We start from the raw sequence: 16,973 nt of genomic DNA on the forward strand, positions 1-16,973 counted from the left end.
TCCCTGTATTGTTTTTTTCAACCAACAAATATATATAAATCAAAACACAAATTCTCTCAGACAATAATGACAGATGACGTCATTTCCTGTCTGGGTTGTTTTCTTCCTTTTAAAATATTTTTTTCGATTTGTTCCTAGGAATTCAACATTTTTTTAAAAGTAACTTTTATTTTTTAAGCTGTAGATGTTGTTGTTTTTTTTTTTACAATAATGTTCCACTTTGTTTTATCATTGTCTGTCTCAAGCCTTTCTAGGAGTGTCTCTATGTCTATTTGTAAGTCAATCAATCAGTTTTTAACATCGACCGATCTTATTTATTCATTTGAAAGGTGTCATGTGACAAGCGATAGTGAAAAAAACAAAACATCGGAAAACGATTTTCCTGATCAATACTTCACATCCTAATATTCTCTCTCTCTCTCTCTCTCTCTCTCTCTCTCTCTCTCTGTCTGTCTGTCTGTCTCTCTGTCTGTCTCTCTCTCTGTCTGTCTGTCTCTCTGTCTGTCTGTCTGTCTCTCTCTCTGTCTGTCTCTCTCCATCTGTCTATCTCTCTCTGTTCCCTTCTACCTCTTCTATCTTCCTCTATCTCCCTCCAGTTCCCTCCCTCTCTCTCTCTCTCTCTCACTTTCTCTCTCTCTCTCTCTCTCTCTCTCTCTCTCTCTCTCCCTCCCATCTCCTTGTCTATCCATCCCACTCCTTTATTTTCAAAACAAATGTAATTCTATTTCTTTCAACAATTTTGTTTCAAACCTTTTTTTTTCCCCCCACATATTTTTCTGACGACCGACATAAAATAGATTACTTTTTTTTTTTAATCCTGATAATGTCCCCAGGACAAAATCAAAACTTTTGTGTTATTGACACTATCAATTTCATCTGTTGCATAGACTTTCGTTTGTTTGCATTTTTTTTTTTATCGAGAGTGATGGTTCGTTGAAACATTAGAACTTGATATAACGTTTAATCTGTACCAAATATGACTTCGCCTGTTTAAAAAAAAAACTGATATAAAATAATGACCATAATGTAAAACAGTGTTTCGCAAACTGTGTTTAAAAACTGATTTTAAAATAATAATCGTAATCTAAAACAGTGTTTCGCAAACTGTGTTCAAAAACTGATTTTAAAATAATAATCATAATCTAAAACAGTGTTTCCCAAACTGTGTTCCTCGGAACCCTAGTGTTTCCGCGAGGCCCGAATAAACTGGAAGGGGTATCTGGGAGAAGGTTTCCGTGCTGCCTTTAGGTGCTTAGCAAATAGAGCTCATCTCAAGTCGGGATTCGAACTCAAGCCCCCTTGGTAGGCAGCCAAACGGTTTTCGCCACTAAGCCACACATCCCTCTTGAAGTGAGTTTTTTGAAATCTCTTGACGTCTTTTGAATGATCCAAGTCTAGACTGAGATTAAATGCTTATAAACATGTGTTAACTCTTTCTCTCCTAACTGACGATACCAGCGTTGATTCCACCAGAATGTGGTAAATAATTACGGAGAGAAAGAGTTAATGAAAATGAAAGCTTTTTTTTTTTTTTTTTTGGTTTTGTTTCTAAGGAAGAATTTCTCGCTGTATTCAAGGTTGTGTGACAGAGTTATGCATACCGCTTACAATAGCAGTTTGGGTTAACTATCTGGAGATATCTAGAGATACATTATACATACCTCTTACAGTGTTAGTTTGGGTTAACTATCTGGAGATATCAAGAGATACAGAACCACGTAAAAGAGAATACGACCCTTAGCTGACAACCGATTATTGGCACTTTGGTACAAAAGGCTGGGATGCCTCGGACAAGGGTCTTGAGCTTTGGAGGCGGTTGAGTAGCCCAGAACCGAAAAGATGCGTGGTGGCAACTTAGCGCTTGAGGCAGTCCTAGCCCATTTCAGTGATCTGCGACGTCGCAACCTGTATGCTGTTTAGACCAGTGTTTTCCAAACTTTTGACCTATGTGTACCCCTTTTATATTTTTTGTATGCTGAGTACCCCTTGCCCCTCCCCCCCCCCCCCACCACACACACACCGTACTTTAATTTATTAACAGAACATAACTGGGTATTTAAAAAAAAAAACAGCATAGTTAATGAGGTGCAACGCGTATCCCCTCCAAAGTCTTCCCTTACCCCACTTTGGGAACCACTGTTTTAGACCAAGAGCTCGTTGCCACGTCACAGGTCCGACTTCACGGATTTATGTAGCACAGTGTGAAGAGATGTTGGTTTTTTGTTATTCAGGGCAGCTTTTTTTACGTACAGGGTTTGGGTGCACAGTGATGTCAGAAGTCTGAAGGGTTGAAGCTTGTCTGTATGGGGGATGGGGGCGAGCGGGTCGGGGGGCGCCCATCAGTCCGTCATCACTTTATGAGTATCCCCCGTTGAGCGAGACTCTTCACGCTAAGTGCTCCCTTGAAAAGAGGCACGTTAGTTAATCATGACATGTGATGATGCAAATGTGTTTGGGTTTCAGTGTGTGTGCGTATGTGTGTTTTTGAAGAATATATGGACAGTGTTGTCTTTTTTTTTTTTTTTTTTTGCTCCTTTTTTATTGTTTCGTAAAAGATACGGCATATATAGTTAATTATCCTTGAAAATGTTAAAAAGTTGAATAGCTTTCTTTATTCTGGTTGCTGAAATATTCTTCTTCCTTTCTCTCTTTCTCTCCATTTAAATTCCAGACCACAATCTTCCTCTTTTTGTTAACCCACTGTCCATCCTATCTTTCTTTTGGCCTCACCTCCGTCTCTCTCTCTTTCGCTCCCTTTCTTTCTCTCTCTTTTTCCTCACTATCTCTCTGTACCCCTCAATCTCTATCTCTTTCTTTTTTTTCCTATCTGCCCCTGATTCTTTCTTTTCTACCTGTCTCTCTACCGCTTAATATCTCTCTCTCTCTCTCTCTCTCTATTTATATATATGTATATATATATATCCTCCCTATTTCTATCCCCCTAAGGAGAAGGAAAACTGAATCCAAACCTCCGCTTCCTTGCGGCTATACCCAAAACACGCTAAAAGCTTCGAGAGACAACCCTGAACAAAAAGCAAGAGCTGGTGACCCTCAGGCAGATCAGCTCCGTGAAGAGAGGGGGAACTTCTGTGTGGGCGACATTGTTCTGACCTTAAACAATGCCCAGGCTTTCATCTGCCTCTAAATCTCTTTCTCTTTTCTTCCTATCTCTGCCCCTAAATTTTCTCTCTCTCTCTCTCTCTCTCTCTCGCTCTCTCTCTCTCTCTGTCTGGAATTCCCTTATGTACTCTAAGTATCCATCAATCACCAAACTTCAGACTCATAAATCACAACACTAGTTCCAGGCAACTCAGCTACTTCATCACAATGCACTGTACATGTTTATATTACCAACTTTAAACAGCAGAAAAAAGAGTAAGAACAAACAAACAAACAACAACGCAGTCATTTATTTTGAGAACTAGGTTATCGGAAAAAGGCCTGAGTTGGCATGCACTCAGACTGCCATTGGATTTCTGCACTTTCCATACGTATTGGTTGTCTGCCAACCTTCTCACCTTCCTAAAACCCGAGGCTGATGTCGAGTCTCAGATCTTGCACTTTGATAGCTTGTCTGTTGTTTGGAATTGATGCCGGTCCAAGAATTAAACCCTTCCGGAAAGTCGGGAGATCATTTTTGTTTTGTTATCGGAGTTCGAGGGAAGAATTTATTTTTCATAGCGTGGAAGAAATCTGTTTCTAGTTAGTTGTGTCTTTCAAAAGATGAACATTATTATGTTAATGTTTTTTAACTCTTTCTCTCCGTAATTATTTACCACGTTCTGGTGGAATCAACGCTGGTATCGTCAGTTAGGAGAGAAAGAGTTAAAAAGAATTTTGCTTCGATTCTCTTTATTTCACATGAACAGCCGTACTGCTGACGATGCTCTCCGAATGGCAGTCAATACACACACATATCACTCGGGATCTAAATCGGTTAGGCAAGTGATGCCCAAACTATGGCCAGCGGGCCACATCCGGTTCTTGACACGCTGCTTTCCGGCCTCTCGAAACTTCAGCGCTCATTGTATAATGAAGCCGCAGACGATTCTTTTTCCGGGGCTGGGACGCGCTTATCGGATATTTATTTGACCCACTTAATGTAAAGGATGGGACACCATTGAGCCCAAGAAATATAAACATCTACATTAGTTTTCAAGATTATATAACCTGTTTGATTTAGATTTACAATAAACAAAAATATTCCTTAAATTACACCAGCGATGCACAAACTCCTTCCCATAGCGCATCATGATGAAGTCGTGGAGGTTTGAATCATTGGAAACGAGCCCCCTTTTTTAACAAAACTTGTATTTACTCAATCCGTCTGACTGTCTGTCTGTCTGGTACGAATTTTGTGCACGTTATTTCTCCCACTTCTTTTTCTCTGATCAAGCTGAAACGTTGCGCAATTATTCGTTGTCGGCGACAACACATGAATCAATTAGAAAATTAAACCAGTTAGTTAATTAGTTACTTAAATTAGTGCTTACCAATTTTGTTTTATATAGGAAAAGGGAGAAAACATCTTGCAGCATTGAGAGATAGGGCAGCATAAATTCGGTTCGCTCTCGTATGTAAGCTTTTTTTTTTTTTTTTTTTTTTAAAGATGTGACCCGTGAACCACATTTTAAAACTTCATGTGGCTCCGTAGGCCGAAAAAAGTAGGCACCACTAAATTACATCATGGAAATAATGTATTGATTTTTTTTAATGCAAAAAAAGAAAAAAAAATTACGTGTTCGAAATCTGGAATCGAGCTGTTTTTACACTGCGAACGTCTGCGCGAGACCACCTCCTGCCGCCCACCTCCCTCTATTCAACTTGTAGCTGTGTTGTTGTCACGTCTACCCTCGTCATGTCAACCCTGGCTCGTGCGTTGACCGTCATCTGAGACTGTCCATTACACCAGTTGATATGCAAACAACAATGCATTTCCATCCCTTCGCGTAACGCTCACAGGGCCGGCTCTACCATCAGCTATCTAACGCCTCAGACTTTAAAAAAAAATAACACGGCAAACATTCACTCGCAACTCGTTACACACACACACACACTTATCGTAACGCACACACACATTTATCGTAACGCGCACACACATTTATCGTAACGCACACACACATTTATCGTAACGCACACACACATTTATCGTAACGCACACTTAAACAGCGTTACACACACGTATTAAACTCCACATTGTACATTGTTATACACACAGACATTGCATAGAGACACATGTTCACTGGTACACACACACACACACACATTGTGTTACACAAACATATAAATTGTTACACACACACACGCAAACACTCATACATTGTCACTCACGTACATCATTACTCACGCAAACATCATTTCACACACATACATGCATAGTCGCATACTCTATCTTGATTTAACACCCCCCTCCTAACAAAATAAATAAAGATAAACGTGGTAATTGTCTATTTTTAGACAATCTAGAAGTTCGATCGCTTAGGGCTCAAGCAAGTTTAAGACAGGCACTGAATAAGCGTCCATCTTGGAAAAAAAAATGTTTAAAAAAAAGTAATGTGATGTTTTGATATTTAGCAAATGACGTTTGAATTTTAATGAACATTGATCGCATTATCAGGAGTGGAGGTCAGTCATGCGAGCAAACACGGAGTGATCTCCCGTGATTGACGACATTAATTAATAGACGTTATCATGTTTATTTCCCTTTGATGTGAAGCGTAGCGTGCAATTAGGGTCGGCAAGCTCTTTGAATATGGAAAAAGGGGGGGGGGGGGGTCACATAACAGTATAATTATTATTATCGAAGGCCCGCACACGCTGTGTTCGTAATCTTTGCGTTGTCTAGGAAGAAGAGTTGGTAGCGTAGGATGTGGCGACGTTTATTTCAGCTTTTTTGGGGTTTGGACAAACAGTTTGATTTCACGAATGTGTGTGTGTCCGTCACTTTGTCAGTCAGGGTCACCACCGATCGTTTGCAAATTTGTTATATTTATGAGTTTGTTGTTTTTTTCTTCTGTTTTTCTTTGACTAGAAGTATGACGTCATTGAATGTGTCCCAAAAATAGAACAGTTTGTCACGTGGTTAATAACGAACTCCAAATCGAGGCGCCATGTATTCCTGGGTCGTCCCGACTTCCTTTTTTTTCTTTTGAGGTTCCAGGTCTTGTGGTTTTGGATGCAGGTTTCCGAAGGTTGTGACCTATCCACCTCCAGCGTCTCTTAAATAGGCTGCTGCTTTGCTCTTTGCTGCAGTTCTTCATTCGATTTCTTGTCTGGCCAGCAGATCAGAAGAATCTTCCTAAAAGCAGGAATTAATGTTGGTGGCTGTGATTCTCCAGGTTTCTGCTCCATAAAGTAGTATCGGCTTCACAATGGCTGTTGAAGAGCCTGGTCTTGGTGGCGTTGCTTATGCAGAGATGAGGTACATGCATTTATAATGGTAACACATTCTACACTTTTCTTCAAAGAAAGAAAATAATGAACTTCCAAATAATTGACGTGGAATGTGTGCTTGACTACACTACGTTTTCATCAGCTCACTCTGGTTCAAATCTTGAAAACGTGATTTCTCCCACTTCCCATTCTCGGATCAAGTTGAAACTTTGCATAATTATTCATGGTTGAAGACAATATATGTATGAATCAAATAAAAAAACAATTAGCTAATTAATTAGTGGTAATTATTAATTATGTTTCATATACAAAAGGGGAGATAAATCTTGCAATATTGAGATATATTGCAGAAGTTTTGCGGTTCTTTTTCTTATATAATCTTTTTTTTTTTTATTATTTTTTTAAGGAAATCTGGATGGTCTTATGCGATGTTCACCTCGCCCTGTCTTTCTACAAGGCTGAGTTTTTTTTTACTTGGAGGGTCCGTGGTTCGTGTCCTGGTTACGATTTCATTATTCCTCAGCTTTGTAATTTATCATTTTCTCTCGTGTTTTGTGACCCGCGCAAGCCAAGCTGATAAGGCGATATTTCACCAGGATTTGAACCTGGGGAGCAATACGTTCACAAGCCTAGCGCTTCGCTACTTCGCCACCATGTTCCATTCAAGTGCCACTTGGTAGCTTTCGGGTATTGCACTCCTGTCTTCTACCTGCATGTCCTCGCCGTTTTATGTTGCACTCACTGCCACGTTCAAATAAATAACATTCTTTTGTATTACCTGGTGCAGGTGCGTGACCTGGTTATTTATACCCTGCTCTGTTTATTAGTTGAATTATTTTTGAATGCACATGAGATAATTACACCTGAAGGACTTAGACCTGATGAGAAAATTGGTTCACTTGTGCTTGCAATACTACGTTACTAACAGTTAAAATTGGGAGGGGGGGGGAGGGAGACAGATACACATAATTATACAGGTTATACCAGAAAAGGATATATCGTATGCATATAATTTTACCGGTTATATCAGAAGAGGGTTTAGCCTACAGGACACGGTAAATCAGATCAGGTTATACCGAACAGGGTGACACTTCAGAAGCGGGCTACACTGAAAGAAATCTGTAAAGCCTTCCTTGAGTTCCTGTTGAGTTTTGATTTGAATCTAATAACTTGTGGGTGAATGGCATAATCCGCTTTCGCATACACAAGGGTACGTAAACTTTCACCCTAATAATTCCCCCCCCCCCTTTAAAAAAAAAAAAAAAGATTTTGTCCTCAAAAGATTTCAAAGCGAGCCTGCAGGCAGTATTCATTGGTAATTAATTTGGTTTGATTTCGAACAAGGGAAATAACTTCTACATTTTTAGAGACTTAGTTATAAGTGCGGAGTTCTTCCCTTATATTTGGCTTGTTTCCCTGTTTACTAACCTGATTATTATCTGTATTTAAACATTGAATATAGTGTCACGTCATAGTGGAGAGTTTACAGAAACTGGGCTCTGGTCAAAACCTGATATGCCCTAGGATAAAGTGGTCTCAGGTCAAAACTTGATAAGCCCCGGTTTAAAGTGGGCTCTGGTCAAAACTTGATGTGCCCTGGGATAAAGTATAATCGCCCCACATCTGGTCGCATGCTATGAGTTTATTTCCGAGTCTCCGCAAAGCTTTACCTTTCTCATCAAGAATGTTCTAACCACCCCATCTTGACCCAAATATTGAAAAAGGAAAAAAATGTTTCTTATTGCAAGAATGTTAGTTTCTTTCTCTCTTCGTGGCCAGATTTTTGAGACAATGTAAGCGAAGAAATATTTATTTTTTAAGGTAGGAATTAATATATCTCGTTTTAATTAAGCGTGTGCCAAACTTGATTAAATGTCATTAATGCGCGTGAGTAATGGGCGCCTGAAGCTACGGCATTAAATTATAGCTTTTTTATAGCGCTACTTTCATGCTTACAGCATGCTCAGAGCGCTATGGTCCAATCTCGTTTGTGGACCAGTGGGGGTATCTGGGAGAAGGTTTTCCCTGCTGCCTTTAGGCGCTCAGTAAACACAACTCTACTCGAGTCGGGTGTCGCACCTTGAGTCCTCTTCAGAGGTAGCCAAGCCAAGTTCAAGCGTACTTAGCCTCTCGACCACTCTTCACATTGATAGATGGAGATTACTTAGAAAAAAGTGAGTGACAAAAATAGTTAACAATGAATTTGCACAGATTAGTGGTTCTTCCCTTATAATAATAATAATAATAATAATAATAATCTTTATTATCCGTAAGGAAATTTGTCTTACAATTTGTGCATTACACCAAACAAAAAACATTATAACTATAAGAAACCAAAGTGTACATTCACACCAGACTCACTGATAATTTACATGTGACAAAGTTTATACCAGATTGTTCTTATTTAATGATTTGATTGCCAGGGGAACAAAAGAGTGTTTGTGTCTGTTTGTCTTTGCTATCGGTGTCTTGTATCTCTTTTGTGATGGTAAAATCACAAAATCCTGACACAAAGGGTGATTCTTTATTTCGAGGATCTTGTTAGCTTTTTTTAGAGATGTTTGTCTCAAACAACTGCCCAAATGGGGTTTGTTTTTTGCCAATGATTTTGCCAGCAGCATTTAGGATTCTATTAAGTTTATTTTTATTTTTAATGCTCAGATTGCCATACCAGGTAGTGATATTGAAACTTAAAATATTGCAGATGTGAGCGTGATAAAACATAGCCAAGGCCTTTTCGCTAACATTAAACGAGGACAGTTTTCTTAGTAGTCGTAATCTTTGCTGCCCTTTTTTGCTGATATAATCAGTATTTGCAGTAAAATTTAGTTTATTGTCTAGGATAGTACCAAGGTATTATAGAGTTGTTCTTAGACTCTCAGAGCGAGAGGAGTGCTATGGATATTTTTTGACAGCAGAGTTATGTATAAGTATTGAAGCTATTATAATTGATTTGTATTCAGAACATATTTCTCTGGACGTATAATTTGTGATGGCTGAAGTCGCCAATATCTTTTGTGATATATTAGCTTTTATATAAACTTTTCTAATCTCTAAACCATACCCCTACATCTGTTGCTCACGCCGTAGAAGACATTTTGTCGTGTCGCTTTCCTTTGTTTTCTATCTAGGTCTAAATTGTTTACTATTAGGCCAGCCGATTTGTTTGTCTTGAGAGAACTTGAGGTTATGTTGACCTGGACCCGTGACTATATGAAGCAAATAGAACAGTGCAACTCGGCCCCCGCCGTGTCCTCCGTGAAGGTGCCGGCCCCGCCCCTGTTCGTTCTTTACGTAACTGCATTTAAAAAAAAAGGTGTCAGCTTGAAAGAGGGGTGGGAGGGGGCAGTGTCGTTGATTTGGTTGATTTCATAGTACGTGAAGTCAATGATCTAGAATGTAAGAGGTCACTAGGTGTGGGTTTTTGGGTCACGAAGTTTAGGAAAAAAAAAGTGTCAGGAGAGAGGTTTTTTTTGTTTTTTTTTTTTGGGGGGGGGGGGGGGGGATGGGTAATCCAGCGTGAGGTTGCACTCAGACAAGGCTTAGCTTACGGGGGTCACGGAGGTCACGGCTAAGTGACGTCGATCACATTTCGGGCAGCTATGTTGCTAGTCGTGTCAAAGACGACAAAATATGAATTAAAGTGCTGAAACAATGAATGATGCACAGAGATATGCAACACTAGCTGCACCTTTTTTAAAAGAGAGAAAATAGTGAGCTTATAAGGCGATATAATGGACAGTTCCGACGAAAGCAGAAACAATAGACTTCCGAATGAAGTTAAGCCTATTCGTACGTGACCAAATTAGAATTTTAAATTATTAAGGGTCCCAATAAAAGAGAAGTTCATATGGAATAATCAGCCATTTTTTGAGTTGCATTTAAATTATATGCACGCATTCGTGTTTCTGCTAATGGCATGTCTTTGATCTTTCGTGCAATTTTAAAGATATTCCAAAATTATTGTGTGTAGATATTGTTACATTATTATGAATAAGGTTGCATTAAAATTTGCATAATTGGATTGTTCAAAAGTTTTCCGTTTCTTTCTAACACGCATGCTTGTTATGTCCCCTTTTGAAATGTAAATACACTCATCTGTCATGCATTGGAACATTTTTTTAATACAAGAATTAAATTTGAAATTTGAGTACACGTTTTTTTTTATAATATCCTTTTATGATCTTATCTTTATCTTATCTTTATCTTAACATTTTTGTTTTTATCTTACCCTTATTCATATCGTTATCTTCTAAATTGAAGAGTCCTATGAAATAAGAAGATTTTTACACCTGAACTCTTTCTCTCCTAATTGACGATACCATCGTTGAGTTTGACCTCATTAAATTAAATTAATGTTTAATTTTTAAACTGACTTTAAATTATATAAAAAGAGCATGCATTTCCATTTAATTCTATACCAAAAACAACAGTTTCTGACAACAAACAAAAAAAGCTATTGAAGCCCAATCATAACAAGGTAGTGAAATAGTAATCAGCAAAATGAAAAAATTCCTTCCAAAACGTGGAAAAAAAATTACGGAGAGAAAGAGTTAAAGTATTGTCACGGATCAATGTGTGTATGTATAATCTATTTATACGTTTGCGACAATGACCGGAATTGCGTAAGTCGTGAGAGAGAGAGAGGCCAGCTTGTGTGTGATATGCCGTAAAGATTGTTAAATTTTCTGTGTTTTATCAAGTGTTACTTGTTCATTTGTAACTACAGCTGAACCAGGGACATCCTAGACGTATCGAGACCTGAGGTAGTTTCCAGCGAGTTATCAGTAGATATATAAATATAATATAAATATAATAGAGGAGCTGTAACAAGTATTAATATTCCGATAACATAGATCTGGGATTAGAACTCGACCTTGGCTTCCGAACCTGGCGTCCCGGTTTCGAATCCTGGTGAAGGCTGGCACATTTAATTTGGGATCTTTTGGCGCCTTTGAGTCTAGCCAGCTCTAATGGGGTACCTGACATTAGTTGGGAGAAAAAGTAAAAAGCAGTTGGTCATTGTGCTGGCCGTATGAAACCTTGAGCCACAGGAACAGATGACCCTTGCATCAACTCTCTTATAGATCGCACTTGGTTTCTAAACTTTTTTTGTTATTTCGACTCGCGGTGAATCTCGGGATTTGTAGGACGACCCTGGGTCCGCCCCACTCTCAGGGTACCTGGCACACGTTGGGAATATAAAAGATATTGGTCTATGTCAGCGGTTCTCAACCTTTTAAGCTCGGCGACCCCTTTTTAGAATCCCCCCACTCGGCCTCGACCCCCCCCCCCTTTCCTCACACACACAGCAAAAGAAGAATAGACACAAACAATCCAAATTTTCGATGGTCTTAGGCGACCCCTGGCAAATCGTCAATCGACCCCCCAAGGGGATCCGCGACCCACAGGTTGAGAATCCCTGGTCTATGTGCTTCCATGTCACCTTCGTTAACTGTCGTCATAGTAAAAAAATATTAATTATACATCAGCTGTCCGCTTAGATCGCAAGGTCTAAAAGGGCTACCGGTACCCATTAAGTTAAGATTATTATTTTTTTTTCTTCAGGGAGTGGAATCAAATTGTGTTGTGAAAGTTGAATGTAATTTTTTTAAATTAATTTTATACACTTTGCGAAACAAACGCATACACACACACATCGATTTAAAAACAAATGTAAATTGGTTTCTATGAAGGGTTGGGAGTGGATGAAGGAACACAGGTATGGCACTGTCGACCAGGTGTGAGATTCAAATACGTGTGGACATGTGAGTCATAATTAGGAGTGTCTGTGTGTGTATGTGTTTGTACACATGCGTGCGTGTACTGCTTGCATTCGGTGTACATATGTACAAATGACCCAAGAGTAGGCTCGTGGCGTGAAATGTTTTTATTCATTAACATAGGATTTGAAAGTCTCTTTTGGTAGTCAAAAGTTAATTTATTCCTAAAAGTCGACAGTCGACTAATTGTTCACAGGCAACTGGTTTAACTACAAGTGTTTTTTTTTCACCTGATAAATGATTCATGCGACAGTTGGGTCATCAGAGCAATGTGAAAGAATTGAATTTATTTATATGTTTTTATATGTTTATTTTGGACTTTCCCTGGTGAGTTAAATATTATTTTCAATTAATTACCGGACTAACTTAATGCTTTTAACTCCAAGTTGAGCCATTAGTTTATAAACCAATAGTCGCGTGAGTCATTTGTCAGCGAACAAAATAGTCGGATAAACCATTTGTCAGTGGACAAATATTCGGATAAACCATTTGTCAGTGGACCAATATTCGGATAAACCATTTGTCAGTGATCCAATATTCGGATAAACCATTTGTCAGTGATCCAATAGTCGGATAAACCATTTGTCAGTGATCCAATAGTCGGATAAACCATTTGTCAGTGGACCAATAGTCGGATAAACCATTTGTCAGTGGACCAATAGTCGGATAAACCATTTGTCAGTGGACCAATAGTCGGATAAACCATTTGTCAGTGGACCAATAGTCGGATAAACCATTTGTCAGTGGACCAATAGTCGGATAAACCATTTGTCAGTGGACCAATAGTCGGATAAACCATTTGTCAGTGGACCAATATTCGGATAAACCATTTGTCAGTGATCCAATATTCGGATAAACCATTTGTCAGTGATCCAATATTCGGATAAACCATTTGTCAGTGATCCAATATTCCGATAAACCATTCACTAGTTCGATGAACCATTCGTCAGTGAACTGCACACTTTAACCAATTTCACTAACAAATGATACATCCGACTATTGTTGACTTAGTCTCTTAAAAATACTGAGAACCTTGTCTCGATATGTTTAACCAACGCACAAACCTCCAAATGTATTTAGTATCTTGTCTTGTTTCAAATGTCCTGTCTAGTCGAATACAAAGAATAGAACTACCTTATCTTTTGGTTTTTATATCTCGTTATATCTCGTTTTTGTGTATGATTTATTCAAATAAATCTTTGTGTAATGTTACCTTAGTTCTTTTTTCTTTCTCTTCAGTGCTGAAACTCGACCCTGTCTTCGTTATTAGATATATTTATTTAAATTTGCTTCACGAGTCTGTCTGTTATATGTAGAATTTCTCTGTGTAAATCGTATATTGGTTTGATCTTTTTTTTTTTTAGATTGACTTTCCACATATCACTTACGAAATAAGTTCACCTCATGACATTTGGGTTCAAATAACACATACTTTTTTTTTTCCTTCAAATTTTTGTTCCTAGTCTAGTAAATATTTTTTTTTTTATGGTTATTATCTTAGCTGCTAAATTCCCGTACTCTCGTGTATCACAGAACTGAGCTGTATTTTTACAAAGCTTATATCAACTCAGTCTGTCTTTCTGTCTGTCTGTGTAGTAAAAAGTGTGTAGGGCTGCACATTATTTCTGCTACACCCAATCTCGGATTAAACTGATACTTTGCACAATTATTTATTTTAGCTGGTAACACAAGAATCACTTTTAAAAAGTAACCAATTAGTTAATTAACTAGCAGTTATAATGTTATAGTTATAATGTTTTTTTGTTTGGTGTAATGCACAAATTGTAAGACAAATTTCCATACGGACAATAAAGATTATTATTATTATTATTATTAAAGTAAAAAAAAAAAGTCTCCCTTTCAGACATTGTGATTTGTAGGGCAGATGATGTAAAGGTCATGTTTCTGTGTCCTACGTTAATCGAGGGTGTCATGTGGCCAGCACAACGACCAACCGCCTTTACTTTCCCCCAACTAATGTCAGGTACTCATTAGAGCTGGGTGGACTCAAGAGGTGCCCCAAGATCCCGAAATTAAAGGGAAACTCCGATGGTTTTTCAAATTTGAGTTATTGACATATTTAAATTTTGCGTAAAAAGTTGTAATAGTAAACATTTTACCATTTTTTTATTTAAATGCTTAGAAACATTTATATTTAATAAATTGGTCAGTAAATTCTTGACATCTCAAATAAAAAAAAAACCGGGGTTCTATGAGATTTTGTTTTAAACCATGTCAAACGTCACTTCCCTCAACAATACTGAAAGAAAAACTAGATTTGACCAATCGTAACGCTTCATTCTTACAGTAGCTGTTAGGCTTAGTGACGGCCTAGTCCAGAGCTTGATACAGTTATATATAACTGTATTCATGTATAGATAGATCTAAAAGCATAAGGATAATCAACTCAAGAAAAAAAAGTAACATTTTCATCTAAGCCTCTCTCTGTCCCAAGAAGTAAATAGATCGTGTGTCTGACTGATTCGAACAAACTGGTCAGTGTAAGGCTAGTCGAGACTATGTGTAGTCGGTCATGACAAGACAACCAAGCGATAGTGTTTGTTGTGTGTTGAGTGGTCTGGCGAGAAAATACACACTGCCGTGGTTAGTCAAGCATGTAAATCTACTTTTAATACGCATTTTTTCTTTGCTTACAAGATCCTAGATCTAACTGCATAGACCAAGATATATTTCTTTTACGAGAATATAAACTTTGCTGTATGGTCTCCCGTTATACAATAAGTCAATATATTAAAACGCATTTGTGACGTCACATAGAAACCCGGTGAATGTCTGACTGTTTTGGATGCGCAGGAAAATTACGTCGGAAAAATATCAATTACTAAGTTATTATTGCAAATAAAAAAAAAAAGAATCATATATTCATTATCTGTACATCAAAACACATATTATATCAAAAATTGTCAAAACCATCGGAGTTTCTCTTTAACAATCCCAGTCTCCGCCGGGATTCGAACCCCGGACTCCGGTTAATTAACTGTTGGTAATTAATTATTTTGTTTTGGTATCTTGAACAAGGGAAAAAAATCGCACTTGATAGAAGTGGTGGTATACGTTGAATTAGTCCCCTTAAGGACTCTAGAGCCCTGGGTAAACATTTTTTTTTTGTATTAAAAAAGCACGATTATGTAAATATTCACAAAGATATCTTCTCCCCCCCCCCTTTTCATAACTAGTCCAGACAAGTGATAAGTTCTTAGCGCATTCAGAAAGCTAAAAGCTAAACAAAAACAATTGGTAAAAGTATTTCTAGAGGCGCAATGGCTGAGTGGTAAAAATGACACAAAGGAATCACTGTAAAGACTTGGAATCTATAATTCGGGATTTTTAGGGAACTTTTAGAGATAGGAAGCTGTTCTAAACAAACTCAAGTACGTACAACTAAGACATTGCCTTTGGTCTGCGTAGAGAGAATTGCAGATTCTTACGGGGCTAGGAAGGTCGTCGAACTATTTTGTTCGTTTTTTAAGTTTGGATGTTCCTCCATATTTTGAAGATAATTACATCCAAATGGAGACCAATCGTTATGGTACCACGTTAGCGGGTAGGGTTGGTACCATCGACATCAACGTACCACAGTCCCGAGTGCATAGCATACGATCAGGGGGGCCATCCAACTGTGACCAATATTCGGCGTAACATGCAACAGACGTCGCCTCCTTGTCTGCGGGTCTCGCTCGTGTTGTCCTCGCACGGCATGTCTCTCGGTGTCTTGAAATATTTGTGTCGCAGTGTCTGTTAAGACAGTGTCTGTAAGACAAAATATTTTGTTTTTCAAGATTTCCAAGGGAAGAAACTCGGGCGTCCCTGCGTGCAGTTCGACGTACACATTGGGAGTAACAGCGGTTGTGTTTGTGTGTGCTCGCGCTCGACGGTGTATGTTGAACCTCGTTTTGAAATCGTTAACCAATGGTCTGCAAAAGTTCAATTTGTGGCTTAAGGCCCAGCTGGACTTTACCTCCCTCCCTACCCCCCTTGTCTACATTGTCGCTTGAATACTGACCCCAAAATATCCAATGTGGTCCTTCGACTCCATCCCAGACACACACACCTCCTGCTACACAGGCGCGCGCATACCGCCAGACCCCCTGGGATTGAAACGAGATGGAACACTGAAAGACAGCGCGTGCTATTTGAAAGCTATCGATCTGGCTAATGGCTATAGAGTGAGTACTACTGAACCTGAGAAACAGTTCTGTGAGGATGACGGTACGATGATTGCATCGAGTGTGGGGAGTTTTGTGAGGGGAAATTTGATTATGTGTGAGAGTGATTTCGAGTGTGTGTGTGGGGGGGGGGCGGGAGACGAGAACGTGTTTTGGGGGGTGCGGGTGGTGGAAACAGTTCTCAGGCAATAGCAGGGATTTCCCAGCAGTGGTATAACGAGTCGCTGTGTAGTCGCAGCAGTTAGTCGTCAATTTACAATCAAAATGCGAGGGAAATGTCGAGGGCGCTCGTACTTGACCTTCCTACATTACTTCCGCGATGTTCTTTATTCCAACTAGTTTGTTATGCACACACACATGCACAATCTGACGTACTGACCAGAGACTGAAACTATTGCCCTGGAAAATTGTACAAACCAAAAGAAAAAAAAAATCCTAGAAAGATAATTGCATTGACTTCTTAAATGATCCAATAGTTTCTTCTTGGCATTTGGTCTTGAAAGTTTAGGATGACTGCGTTTTTTTTTTTATTATTATTTTTTTTTTTTTTGAGAATCATCTCTGTGTTACAATGGCTACTTCAACTAAGGAGATAATTACATCCTACGCA

The 16,973-nt window shown here is 38.7% G+C and overlaps 1 protein-coding gene across 5 annotated transcripts in view; it reads left to right on the forward strand.

The window, feature by feature from the left end:
* LOC106074109 (uncharacterized) overlaps positions 1-16,973 on the forward strand; it is a 175,851-nt gene that overhangs the window by 105,319 nt on the left and 53,559 nt on the right. The gene's annotated exons all lie outside the window — the stretch shown is intronic.

Source organism: Biomphalaria glabrata, chromosome 15 (genome assembly GCF_947242115.1).
Source record: "Biomphalaria glabrata chromosome 15, xgBioGlab47.1, whole genome shotgun sequence".
Classification (NCBI taxonomy): domain Eukaryota; kingdom Metazoa; phylum Mollusca; class Gastropoda; family Planorbidae; genus Biomphalaria; species Biomphalaria glabrata.